We start from the raw sequence: 13,155 nt of genomic DNA, 5'->3' as shown, positions 1-13,155 counted from the left end.
CCTTCTCCTTCTCCTTCTCCTTCTCCTTCTCCTTCTCCTTCTCCTTCTCCTTCTCCTTCTCCTTCTCCTTCTCCTTCTCCTTCTCCTTCTCCTTCTCCTTCTCCTTCTCCTTCTCCTTCTCCTTCTCCTTCTCCTTCTCCTTCTCCTTCTCCTTCTCCTTCTCCTCCTCCTCCTTCTCCTTCTCCTTCTCCTTCTCCTCCTCCTCCTTCTCCTCCTTTTCTCCTTCCCTTAGGCTGGGGTCCCCTTGAGTCTCACCAGAGCTCTGCTCCGGCCGGTAGCTCTTATTGCTGGTTTGTTGTTGTTGTTGTTGCTTTTTAAACCTCTTTATCTTTTTAAATCTCTTTATCTTCCACACTTCCCGCTGTGCTGAGGCTCAACCACGGTGACAGCAGCGATTCTGCAGAGGTCGGTGACACCGAGCCTCGCCCTGCTCCGACTGTGTTGATCGGTGCTTATCCTTTAAATGCCAAGGCTGCGATGGGGTGGCCGCTAGCGCAGGAACCAGCTTTGCAGAGAGCTTGTCACCTGCTGACAGACAAAAGGCGAGCTGTGGATTAGCAATAATTAATGTACTTGGTTCTCAGCGCTGACAGAAGTGGCTGAAGTGAAAAGGCTTTGCCTCATCCTATGGCTTCTGTCAGCTGACATTGGGCATCAGTGGTCACACATCCCTTACTCACTGAATTGTCCCTCTGGATCTTTTTTTTTTTTTTTTTTTCTTATTCAGCTACTCTCATAAGAGGAAACCAAGCACAGGAACTGCCTGCCCCAGGAAACGGTGGAGTCACCTTCCTTAGGGACACAGCTTAGTGGTGGATGTGGCAGTGCTGGGTTAATGGTTGGACTCGAGGTCTTTTCCAACTTAAACAATTCTATGATCCTATGAAATGCTTGGTTGATGTGTTCTCCAGCCACCTGCTTCCCTTGTGTAACTCCAGTGATTGTCCTGGGATGGCAGAGAAATGGAAAATGTGTTAACACGCTGCAACAAGGAGCTGGTGATGATTCAGGATCTGGATTTACAGCAATGACTTGCTGCAGTTCATTTATGTACCTGAATTGCTGAAGTGGAGGTTTTGGTAAAGCCACACAGACTCTGACCAGAGGTTAAATGTGGTAGCCAAACCCCAGTGGGTCCTGGGGAGTCCAGGCTCCATGTCCATCTCCTCCAGGCCTGGTGGTGCTCTGCATGCAGCCTGCATTGGCTGGCAGTGGGAAGTGATGTGGTTCCCAGTGTAACCCACATGACACATCATCTCCTGATCCCCTCTATGTGCACCAAGGGCTCCTTTTCCTGGCTCAGCAGCTGCAGCCCATTGAGAACCAGTGACTCATCCCAGAGGGCTCATGTTTGATAAAAGAAAAGAGGAGCCAAAACTTTGGCTTATGCCCAAGGAAAACACTGCTGTCCGCTTGCAATGCTTAGAAGACAACATGTCTCTTTATCATATTAGAAATAATGAAAAAAACCCAGTTTATAAATCTTCCCTGTTTGCCTTTGCCTGCATTTGGACGAGGACAAACAGTGCAGTTGGCTTTGCTTTTGTTTGCAGCCAGGCTTCCCCCACAGTGTCTTGGTTGACGTTAAGCTGGGCCAAGTCTGGCAGTGCTGACATCCTCTTGCATCTTACTCAGAGCTGTGAGACAGCCACCCACGAGCACTGCAACACCAAGAGCCTTGTCAAAGGGGTGTGCAAAAAAGGGGTGCCCTGCTGCCTGCAAAGGGGGTATTTCCCATTAGCAAGGAAGGCTGGCTCCCACTAAACACACACCTCTGCAACATAACGCTCAGAGAAGATTTGAAACTCTTGAGTTGACACTGAGGAAAGAAAAGCGTGTTTGACAGTGAGTCTCTGCCAGCTTTCGATTTGTATTGATATAAAAGGTGTGAGGTGTCCAACACTGGCAGCAAGAGCAGCACAGCAGACTCTGCATCTACACAGCTGTTGGATGTGGTGATCCAGGCAGCAAGAGTGGGCAGGAAAAACAGATGTCCATAAGGGATGGGCAGTTTGCTCAGGCCCAGAACCCAGATTTGTACCCAACACCATACCCCTTCTGTCACATGGCTGGAGGTTAGTTTTATTTCTTCTGCACTCTTGTAGGAGAGTACAAATCCTGTTGTGCACTCGAGCCAGTGCTTCCTAAAACAGTGCTGATCACATCCAATCTGGATTCTACCCTGAGAAATAGGATAGGTTGGGTTTTTTTTTACTTATACAGTTTCTTCTCTTCAGATTCTGCAAGTACATCTGCCTGGTCCCTGCTTCTGTGAGGCCTGATGAAATCATCCACTGAAAATAAGTATAACAGGGGTATTTAGGAAAGGCAGTGTGGGCAGGAGTGTCTTGTTCTAAAATTAGAAACCAGGAGACCTGGCATTGTGAACTGCAGGCCTGCCAGTCTCCTTGCCTGGATTTTCCATTCAGATGAACACAGTGAACGAGAACAAAAGCTTTCTTCTTTTCCCCACTGACACCTGTCTTTTTACTCCATTATGGAGCTCCAGTTTTCCATTCTCCCTTTGGGAAGCAGGGAAGCATTGCCTGCTTGCAATACCAGCAGTCTCTATGCCAATATGGAGGGAACGAGCTGTACACTGTCATTTTTGTTCTTCTAACTATCCTCCAAGAACCAGCTCCTTTCCTGGAGTCCTGAAGTTAGCCAATTCATGGGACTTGGGAGGAAGTCTGTGAGCTTTGACAAAGTTACACAGGGGACCCGTAATAAAAGAATTGGATATCAATACGAACAGCAGCAAGTGAGCTCTCTGTTTCTCAGAGAAACCCTGGGATACCAGGTCATGGACAGACAACTTCCAAGTCAATAGTCATTCAGCAATCCTTTTTCCCTGGCTGCTTTGGATGTCCTTTTTCACTCATTAAAGCCATTTATGGTCTCTTGTTTATTCCTGGTGTTCAGTGTGACAGTCAGAACTGCCTGTCATACCCATCCTGAATAAGAGAGTCAGAGGATTGTACCTCATCACCCCTGCAGTAAGGTCACCTTTTATGGCTTTTGATGAACAAATACAGAGGCACCTTAAAAATATAGCCAGTTTTGTGCGACTTTTCTTTCCTTTCCTCTCCTCTCTTCTCTCCTTCCTTCCCCTCATGTTCACAAGCACCTGTGCCCAATTTCATTCAAGATGTGCACCCACCATCTTAATTCAGATGGTGTTTCACCTGTCAAAAGCACAAATTGGCCTAAAAATTTCTTTTTCACTTTGGAAGCAAATCCCAACTGTTGCTCCTTTCAAGTCTCTGCAAGAACGACGCTTTTGCATTTAGCTTGTCATGCATGAAAAATTTGATATTGTTATTTGATGTTTTAGTGATTCCCCCTCTGAGCCCTTCACAGAATCTTGAATCATGTCATCATTAGCTGTTTTCATAAAAGCATAAAAACTCTAGGATCAATACAGAGCAGCCCTGCTCAGGGATAGACCAGAGATTCTGTTACCAGTCCTGTTACATCCAAGTGTGTGCTCTAATGGCTCTTTGACTACGACAAGCACAGTTTGAGTAGCATGATAAATCCTATCCACCAAACACCTCTCTGTTTTCATGCGTATGCTTTTTGAACCATTATTAACAGTGACAACCTGCTTTTAATGCAAATTGCCTTCCAGAGACAATGCTTTGATGTTTTGACTGCAAAAGACTTGGCACTCTCTTCCCTGGTGGAAGCAGAAGAACATAGCCCTACTCCAAGGGTTCAGTTCTCTGCCTGCAGAAATGCAGCCACTCTTTCTATGGGTCAGAGGCTTTTCCCTAATGCCATTTGTCATCCTGGATTGGAGGTGTCTTGCCATGAGAGACAGTGCAAGGACTGTCTGGCCTTGGTTCTGCTGTGATCGTCCTTGTAGGAAAACATAGAGACCGATTGCTCTTTGTAGTTCAGCTTCTGACCACTATTCATTAAATCTGTCATTTCCTCTTCTGCCTTTCAGCGGTGTTTCCTCCATCAGGAACCTAATGACCCTCTGCAAGCTCTCATCCACCAACAATTACTGGGACCTGTGTCAGCTTTGCCAAGTGGCTTAAATACTGTTTAGTCTCCCATGTCAGCGGCTGTTTATGGCTGGCCCACAGGTTTGCAACACACTCTCACCTGGCTTTATTATACCCTCAAAATACTAGAAAAAAATCTACCCAGGCAAAGGATCAGACATGCAGCACTGCAACTGAAGTAGCTTAATATCAGTCAAGTGTACTCACATCCTTGGCTGATGGAATTCAACAGAGATAACCAAGGATTTACTTCAACCCTCAGCTGACAAAAAACCCAAAAAACCCTCTCTGTTCAAGAGGCTTTTAAAGTGGAAAAAAAAACCAAACAAAAAAACCCCAGCTGTGGTTTTGTGGTCACAACTAGATCTGGGAACAAGATGTCTGTGCTGTGTGCTGCTCCATGCTTCTCCCTGTGTTCTTGGAAGAGATCATTTCAACCCTCTGCCTACAGCAGAATTTCTTCTGCTGTAAAATGGATGTAACATCACTTGCCTCTTGCACAGGGCAGTTTGAGTGGTGACTGCCTTTGTATCAGACAACCAGCCCTAATGGTGCTATTAAAAGCACAGAAAATTTTAGAAAATAATACATAGAGAGGGTTACAGTCAAATCATCTTGTATATTTAGAAACATCCAAATGTTCCTGTCCACTGGGTTAAAAATCAACAGTCACCAGGCAATTTCAGACACGCAGGCTGTGACACAAGGACAAGGACAGCTCTGTATCTGCCCAGCTCACTGGGATGTCTACAGCAGATATGGGTGCTGTCAGGGGCACAGGAAGATGTTACAGTCCTGCCATGGGTGCTGGACAGCAGCTGTCCTACACACTCTTTTCTTCTTCACACCTTCACTGCACAGAGGGTTCATGTTGAATTTTGTTTAAAGAGGGCATTCAGTAGACAATGCTTCTGGGAATCACATAAACACTTTTGCAGGGCAATCATTATTAGAAGGAAATGCCATTTTAAAGTGTCACATCTACTGGAATTTTCTCTTGGAGACAAACCCCAAGGGGATCGCAGTCCTGCAGCCCTCTTCTCCTTGCCCTGCAGAAAGTGAGGCTCTTTGCTGGAGGTGGGAAGAACCAATATTGACCAGGGATGTGAAACACTGGCCTGCAGACTCAGTATGGAGAGCTTAGTGCTGCTCCTGCAGGTGACACTAGCATCATGGTTTGGCCAAGGAGAATGGCAAAGGAATGGAAACAAAAACAAAAAAACAACCAAAAAAACCCCAAAAACAAACAAACAAACAAACAAAAAAAGACTTGAAAAAAAACCCTTCACTTTCTCCACTCCTCCCCAATTCATTTACTGTAGTCCCCACCAAACTACACCTAAAATAGCTTTTGTCTGTTGCTATTTAGCCATTTAGATCAGATCTACCAGCTGCATGAACTTGCCTCTATTGTACTATTGCAGTTGGACTGTTGCCATCGTCCCCCCATGGGTTTTCTACAGATCTATATTTCAAAGTTATGGCTCTCTCAAAGCTCTGCTCTGTGAGTTCAGACAAGCTAAAAAAAAAATTAGTCATGTTTCCTCTAGTCCTGCTGCTTTACTAGGCTTCCTATTTGCAATCAAATTATTTTTAATTTTGACCACGTTCCTATTGTTTGGCAGGAAGATAATCATCTTATCTCGCCGCCGGGATATTTCTCTCCTTTCTCATGTAGTTTCAGATGGATTAAATAAATACCCCTTACACAAAGCACACCAAGCTGGGCAAAAGGGCATTTCACCATTGCTGGCTGATCTGAAATTTAGGAAATGTCTCTTTTTTGACGGGGGAAAAAAAAAGTTTGGAAGGACCCAGACATGCCGTAACAGCAGCTGTGCTAATTGTACATTCTCAGTCAATTTTTATTTATCTCAGAGTGGCTTTATGGAAATTTGTAAGTAAAAAATGTAATTTAGAAGTTCAAAGTTAGTGAGTGACACTGGCTTGGTTTACCATTGCCAACAAGGGTCACAGGTACAGTCTTCTTGAGTTTTTGGTAAGGGAGAAGCCAACAAATGTCTGAGTGATCCTCTGGGATCTTTCTGTTTCTTCTTCCCAGATGAATTTGGTCCATGAAAGGAACAGGTGATCCCCCACTGTGTCACCTGTCCATCCAAGGAGAAGGATTTTTCCAGGACCATCAGTGGGTATTTTTCTCCCCCTCTACCTGTCTGGAGATTCCATCAAAGAGACTGGAATGGGACAGGGTCAGTTCACTGCCTTTTGAGCTCTGACCTGGAGTCCTGTACAAGGGAAGGATTTCTGCCTGGCAAAGGCCAGCAACCAGACTGCCAGCTCAGAGCAAACTGAGTGGGGAAGATCAGGCACCCTCAGAGCCTCCCAGTGCTCCCAGTATCCCCTCCTTGGAGGAACTGGTTTGTAAACACGCGAGCGACATGCGCGCAATGGAAAGTTGTGTGGACAAGTGGCACAGCTCAAACCTAAACGGTTCTGTTTCTTTTTTTTTCTTTTTTTTTTGTTTTGTTTGTTTTGTTTTTTTTTTTTTTGCAACCTTCACCCACATCCACTTTCCTCCTGCTGGATGCTGAGTGCTTTACCTCCAGCTTCCTAATTATTGGAGCGCCACTGCTTGTGTTTCACCGCAGATGAGGAAATGAGGACATATGGCTTTTGTGATAAGAGATTTATGTGAGCTGTCTGTGCAGCAGCCCTGCAACTTTCTATACAAGTCCATTTATAAAACAAAACATGTGTAAACAGCCAGGTTTTGATTGTTTCAGTGATTTCTTCCCCCTCGTGACAGATGTAAAGGAAAAACTGGAGGTTTCCACTTGGTGCGTGCAGATAACTCTGTGGCAAATGGGAGAGATCCCACTTGCAGTAAATCACTCGATACTTCCCTTGATTCCCGTCACCTAAAATCCAGCTCCATGTGGGTAAATGGGAAGAAATACAAAGAAACAGAGGCTTGATGGCTGCTCATACATGATCCCCTTTCAGCTGTAATAGTACAAATATTCCTGAAAAGCTCCTGGCAAGACTACAGTAAATAGTGCAAAATACCAATTGAAAAGGCAGCCAAAATCCAGTGATTATAATGGGTGGCTTTGACTACACCCCTGTATATTGGTTATCTTTCAAATCAAGAGACAGACTGAAGAAATAGGGTTATACTCTCAAGGAACAAAATCCTATTATCAGTGGGGACAAAGAGCAGGGCACTCTGGACACACATACCTATATCCATGTCTGGGCCATGCTCTTTCAGACCTTCTCTTGTCCCTTACACTCTACTCAAGAAAAGCCAGTTGCAGAGTGGAGAATCTTGTTTCTTTTCAGGGAAAGTCTCAAGGTTTTCTCTGAAGTTCGTGGGGAGGTGAGATGGAAACAGAGGATATCCACTATGATTTTTGGCTTTCTTGTAGTCTCGGCTGCAAATGCCACAAAGATAATACCAGTGACATTTTCCACAATATTCAGGTGCCAGATGAACCCATAAATATTCTGGAACAGTTCTGACCTTACCTGAGAAAATTTAAACTCAGCCTGTTTCCAGATAAGCAGGGTAATTGTGCAGGGCTTCCAGATTCCCACTTTTCACCAGTGTAACAGAGTCACCTTGCAAATACAGTTTGGTTCGGTTGACAGAAGTTCCAAGCATGATGCACATGTGAAAAAGCTTCACAGGAAAATGCCCTCCAACGATGCTTCCTTAACAACCCACACAGAAATCAGACCCTCTTTACTTTCACTCTGTCCTTTTTGGAGATGTTTTTCTCTCTGTTTAGGCAGAGAAGGTGAGTCATAGAGCAGAGGCAGTGTGGAAATTCACATTCAGCTATGAAAGTGCATGTTATGACTACCATGAAAAAAAAAACATCATCCACACAACTCAATCTCAGTGTAAGTCACACCCAGCTTTGAAGAAATATGAGTTTAAACCTGTTCTTTTTGGTTGATTGACACTGCTGGCTGCTGCAAGCTGCTTCCTCTGTGTATCACATCTACCCTTCAGCCTTTGCTTTGTAAAATCTGAAATCCCTCTTCAGGCAGCTGTGTCTAACCAGGTGGATGGAGCTGGGGGCATCTCTTTGCTCTACTCCCCCACCCCCCACCCCCCCGATGGAGCAACTTCCCAACCCCTCAAGATGGGGTGTTGCAGTATTCCCAAGTGTTTGGTGGGTGGCAGTGCTTGGAGAGTGGCTCCCTGCTCCAGGGTTTTCATGCCCTGGACCCTCTCCTCCAGGATGGGCACTGAGCATTTTGTCTTCAAGTGCAGGACTCGCCCTTTCCTTTTAAATTACAGTGCCTGCTGCTGCCACCTACCTTTTGTGCATACAATATTCCATACAGTGAGTCTGGGAAGGAGTCCAAGATTTCCTCCTCATCCTAAAAGCTAAAACCCAAGCTACAAACCACGTGGTTAATTTGTTGTGTGGACAGGAGGCTTTATCTGAAAAGCATTTCCTGCCGTGGAAGAGGAAAGGTTTCACATCAAGAGATCACTTCTTGCTCTTGCCTGGTTGTGAGGGCTTTCATACAGAAGATTTTGACATCTGCCCTGCAGAGCAGGTGGTCCTGTCATCCAGGGAGCATTTCATGCCACAGGAGATGCTGAGAAAGGTGGCTGGGAGCTGTGTAGCCCCACAGCAACTGAGATCTGAACCAGACTCTCACCTTCTCAACCGCTCCACCACATTGTGATAGTAAAACAGAAGCAGAGGTAGACATGAAATGCCATTCCCAAACGTTTGTCTGTAGAAAACCTCTGCATATCTGTGGGCATTTTTGAGGAGGAGCACAAAACCCTTAGGAATGCTGACATGTGTGGTTTGTGCCAGGTTTGTCTGTCAGGCAGTCCCCAGTTCGTTCAGAACACATGGGAAATACTTAAGTGAAATTAATGTGGCTTTTCTATGGGTCCTAACAGTAAGAGGAGAGCTCTAAGTCTCCTTTTCCACCTGCTTTTCTGCAGCGAACAGCAGACCTGCAATTAATTTTGGGTGAGGAGGAGCTGCAGCCGACGCACATCTGCCAAGCCCAGGCGCTACCGTGCAGAGGTTTCAGCATCACAGGCTTGGATTTATGTGCTGACATCTCTTCCAGGCCCATCCCCAGCTCCAGCCTTCAGCTGAGGAGCAGCTCACAATCTCTGAGTAAGTAATTGGTTCCTTTTCTTTACCCCGAGACAGCATCACTCCTGCACAGTTTGGAAACTAAGTATAGGAATGATTTCACCCACCATTCTCAGACATCTTGATGGGAGAAAAGGCCTGGCAGAAAGCAGCTTTATGCTGCTGTTCAGGGCAGGAAGTAAGAAAGGATATCATATCAAACAGCAGGCATGGGAGAATTTCAGGTTAGATGGAGCATACTTAGTCACAGAAGAATTGGGTCAGTGCTCTGGGACCTGTATTCACTTCCTGCAGGAACGCTAACAGAGCCCAAAATAGCAGCAGTTAGGTAAAAGCCAAATATCTTCCCATTTTTCTCCCCACAGCAAATACTAATGCTTACGTCATTAAAGGAAAAGCATAAATAGAACAAGCCTGGGGCTGTGAATTGCAAAGTTCTTGATCTGTGGATGAACCATCAGCTTTTCTTATAGCTCACTATTACCCACTTGTGCCTTCAAACTTTTCACTGAAGATGCTGTCAGGACAAAATAGGCCTTCATATCCACCCACCATTTACACCAGTCAGCTAACAATCAGAGCACCCATCTATAGGTTTTATTTGTGATGTGGTTTTTGTCTCACTGACTGGAACAGCATGGGACAGCATTCACCAAAGAAAGTCTCCTGGTGGCAGTTTGGACAGTGTTTTGGAAAAGAAGGGAGAGTTTGGCTCTGTGGGTACAAGGTGTGCCACCCCTGTTGTCCTCAGGCACACAGAGCCAGTTTCATTTCACTGTACAGAGCCACTGCTGCAACACTTGGGTTCACCACTGCTCTCCACCATTCCCTCTCCTCCAGGTGTTCACCCCTCTCCAGAAACTGGCAGCCAGTACCTGTAGAACACCTGAAATTCTGCACGGAGCCACACACCTCTGCCCATCCTTCCAACTGGCTTTGGAAATGTTTCCAAGAGTGACTGGAGCTGGCAGAATCCAGGGGCAGGTCCTCAGCACGCCCATCAGCAGAGAGCTGTTGAAATCAGTGGAAACAGCCTGGACACACATGAGGATCCTTATATTGTTCAGGGACACCCTAGAATTGAAATCCCCCCTAGCAGGATTCACGGGCCACCAAACACATTCAGGAAAGAAGAGATGCTTGAAAGAATTACAGCTTTCAGCAGTAATTGGTGTGTGCAGAATCAATTCCCATTAAAACCAGGTGGTTTTAAAGGAGCTGCTTGTCGCTTTAGTGCCTTATAATACTTGAACCTCAATCCTGGGGTCCTGTGCCTAGTTCCCAAGGTAAACACATGTGATTTATTTCAGAAAGGCATCTGTAGCACAGGAATTCATGACATACATCCCTGATGGGCAGCAGCCAACTTTTCAAATGTGCCAAGTTGCTAGAATGTTATTAAAAGCTGCAAAGAGTTAGAGGGAAGGTGCAGAGAAAAGCACCCTCCTTCCCAGGCCAGGTGGCTTAGGCTTGACTCACACCGCTTCCCGAATGGATGAGGCAAGCTGGAGTCAGAGTTTCTTTCCAGCAACAGCTCAGTCCCCCTGGATGTGTTTCTGTAAGCTGCACAAATATTCTGGGGAGGGGGAGGGAGAGAGAAAAGAGTGAAACCTATTCAATTACATCAAGATCACAACTGGCCCAAGTAAAATCATTTATGGAGTGAGGGAACCCGGAGCGGTTTGGGCTGGAGCCATCTGCAGTTATTTGGTATATACAGAATCGGTTTCTATGGATTTTATTAACAGGTCACGCGATTGTATACGAGGATGTGAGATCTGAATCTCTCAGGAGAGGTCCCTGGTTGGGGTTTCTATTGCCTTTATAGGCAATGGCTCAAACTTTCTTGCAGCAGTAACTCCTTAAAAACTTGAGGGGAATGGGGCTGGTTTTAGGATCCAGCCCTTTTTTTTTCTTCCCCATCAAAATCTTGAATTGACTTTGTTCCTCTTCCTCTCCACAACACATTTACTAAATGGGGAAACAAGGAAATAATCAGAGAAATATTCTTACTTACTTTTTCCATTGTCTGCCTGAATTTTCTCTCTTTCCCACCAGTCTGAGGGATATCTGGTACATAACTCAGCTCCCACTTCCATCTGTTTTTCAGCCTCTCATTGGCCCTTTTTAGGGATAATTTTGCTTCTATGCCATTGTTGGCTCCTTCCATACGGAGAGTCTAAAGGAACTTGGACACACAACAGAGATTTGGGACAGTGGGTGTAGATCAGAGCAGCCTGGAGGATTCTCTACCTTCCCAGGGAGCTGCCCAGGGAGCCCTGAGCTGTTCTGGAGAGCAAGCTGTGACTCAGGAACAGTCTAAAGCTCTTCAGTCTTAACTATAGCTCAATTTTGCTTTAATTGCACCAAAGAGGCAAACCCAAACCAAGTTATCAGAACAATTCCTTCACATCCCAGCTGTGTGGAGAAAGCTGGGGCCTGCAGAAGGCTACCCTGCTGCTGCAGGATACCACCATCTTCACCAGCATTCCAGTTGATGAAGCCTCATCCCAGAATCCAGAGGTTTCACCCCCATTTTCATCATCTCCTGATTTTTTGTGTGAGCCCTAGGTAGGACAGCTCGTATCCAGCCCCGTTTTTCCAGAAGGTAGAACCTCAGCTGAAGTGCAGAGGTCACATTCCATCCTTCTGGAAAGCACAGCCGGGGTCCCACGGTGTCTCACCAGGGCTGCTATGACCTGTGGGAGCAAGGGAAACTGCACCTGGTCAGAGCGGGGCTGCAGGATGGGTCAGCCCTGGGATCGGAGCTGCCCGGGATTCCGAACTGTCCCGGGCGTCCGAGCCCACGGGGGATCGGAACCGCGCCCAGGGGCTGGAGCTGCACCGGGGCTGCCCCACGGGTCAGGGCTCACCGCGAGGCTCACCGGGGCTAATCCCACCTGCAGGGCCGGGGAAGAACCACCGGGACCGAGCGGGGCTGCGGGACGGGGCATCCTCCGGGATGCAAATCCGCCCGGGGGCTGGAACTGCACCACGGATCGGAACCAACCCGAGGTCCGGAGCTGCCTCGGGGCTCCGGAGCTGCCCCAAAGTTTCGGAGCTGCCCCGAGGTTTCGGAGCTGCCCCGGGGCTCGGAGTCGCCCCCCGGAGGCGCAGCCCGGCCCAGCCCGGCCCGGCCCCGCTGTGGCCCCGCTCGGTCGGTGGCTGGCGGGGCCGGTCCGCCCCCGGCCCCATCCCTGTGCCATTGGTCCGCGGCCGCTCCGCGCGTCACCGCTTCCTCCCGCTTTTGTGCGCCGCCCCAGCCCAGCTCCGGCCGAGCCGAGCCGAGCCGAGCCGAGCCGAGCCGTGCCGTGCCGTGCCGAGCCGTGCCGTTCGGAGCCGTGCCGGGCGCTGCGACCCGAGGTGGTGCCACCAGCCCCGGGTGACCTCGCATGTCCCTCCGCGGGTGACCCCGGTAAGTCCGTCCTCAGCTCCCCCTTTCCGCGGGCGCCGGGTCCTTGCCTCCCTGAATAGTTTCGTTCTTTTAATTATTTTACTGTCTGCAGTGGCGACCGTGAGTTTTGCAGCCGGTTTCGGCTTCCGTGGCTTTTTCTTCTTTCCTTTCTAGTCTTGCAAGTGGGATCTTGTCCCTGCGGCTGTGTTTGGGGGGCCGTGGGGGGGAAGCGGGGGGTCCCCAAGGGCGCTCCCCAGGAGGAGGGCGCGGGTTGCCGTGTCCGTGGCTGCGGAGCGATTGAAGGACTGACCTTGCCCGCGGCTCCCCGCACACCCTTGCCTTGTGCTGGTGCTCTCGGGTCGCTGTTCTCCCCGGGTTGTTGCCTGTGCTTGTCCCAGCTGCGGCTGGTGACAGCGAGCGCCGGGATTATACTCCAGTACCCGTTTTGGGATGCATTGGCGTCTGGAGCCAGCGGTTTCTGGAATGCGGTCGCTTGGGTCCCGGTCCCTGGAAAGCTTCCAGGGAGGTGCGGGGGTACTTGGCCATCCCTCACTGTCCTGCAGAGCTCTCCCTGCACGGTCTGTCCGGAGCGGTGAGGATGGGATGAGCGCGGGGAGGAAGGCTCCGCCGGGCACGGACCCGAATCCCG

Source organism: Cinclus cinclus, chromosome 1, assembly GCF_963662255.1.
Source record: "Cinclus cinclus chromosome 1, bCinCin1.1, whole genome shotgun sequence".
NCBI lineage: Eukaryota > Metazoa > Chordata > Aves > Passeriformes > Cinclidae > Cinclus > Cinclus cinclus.
This window is presented reverse-complemented; position numbering follows the sequence as displayed.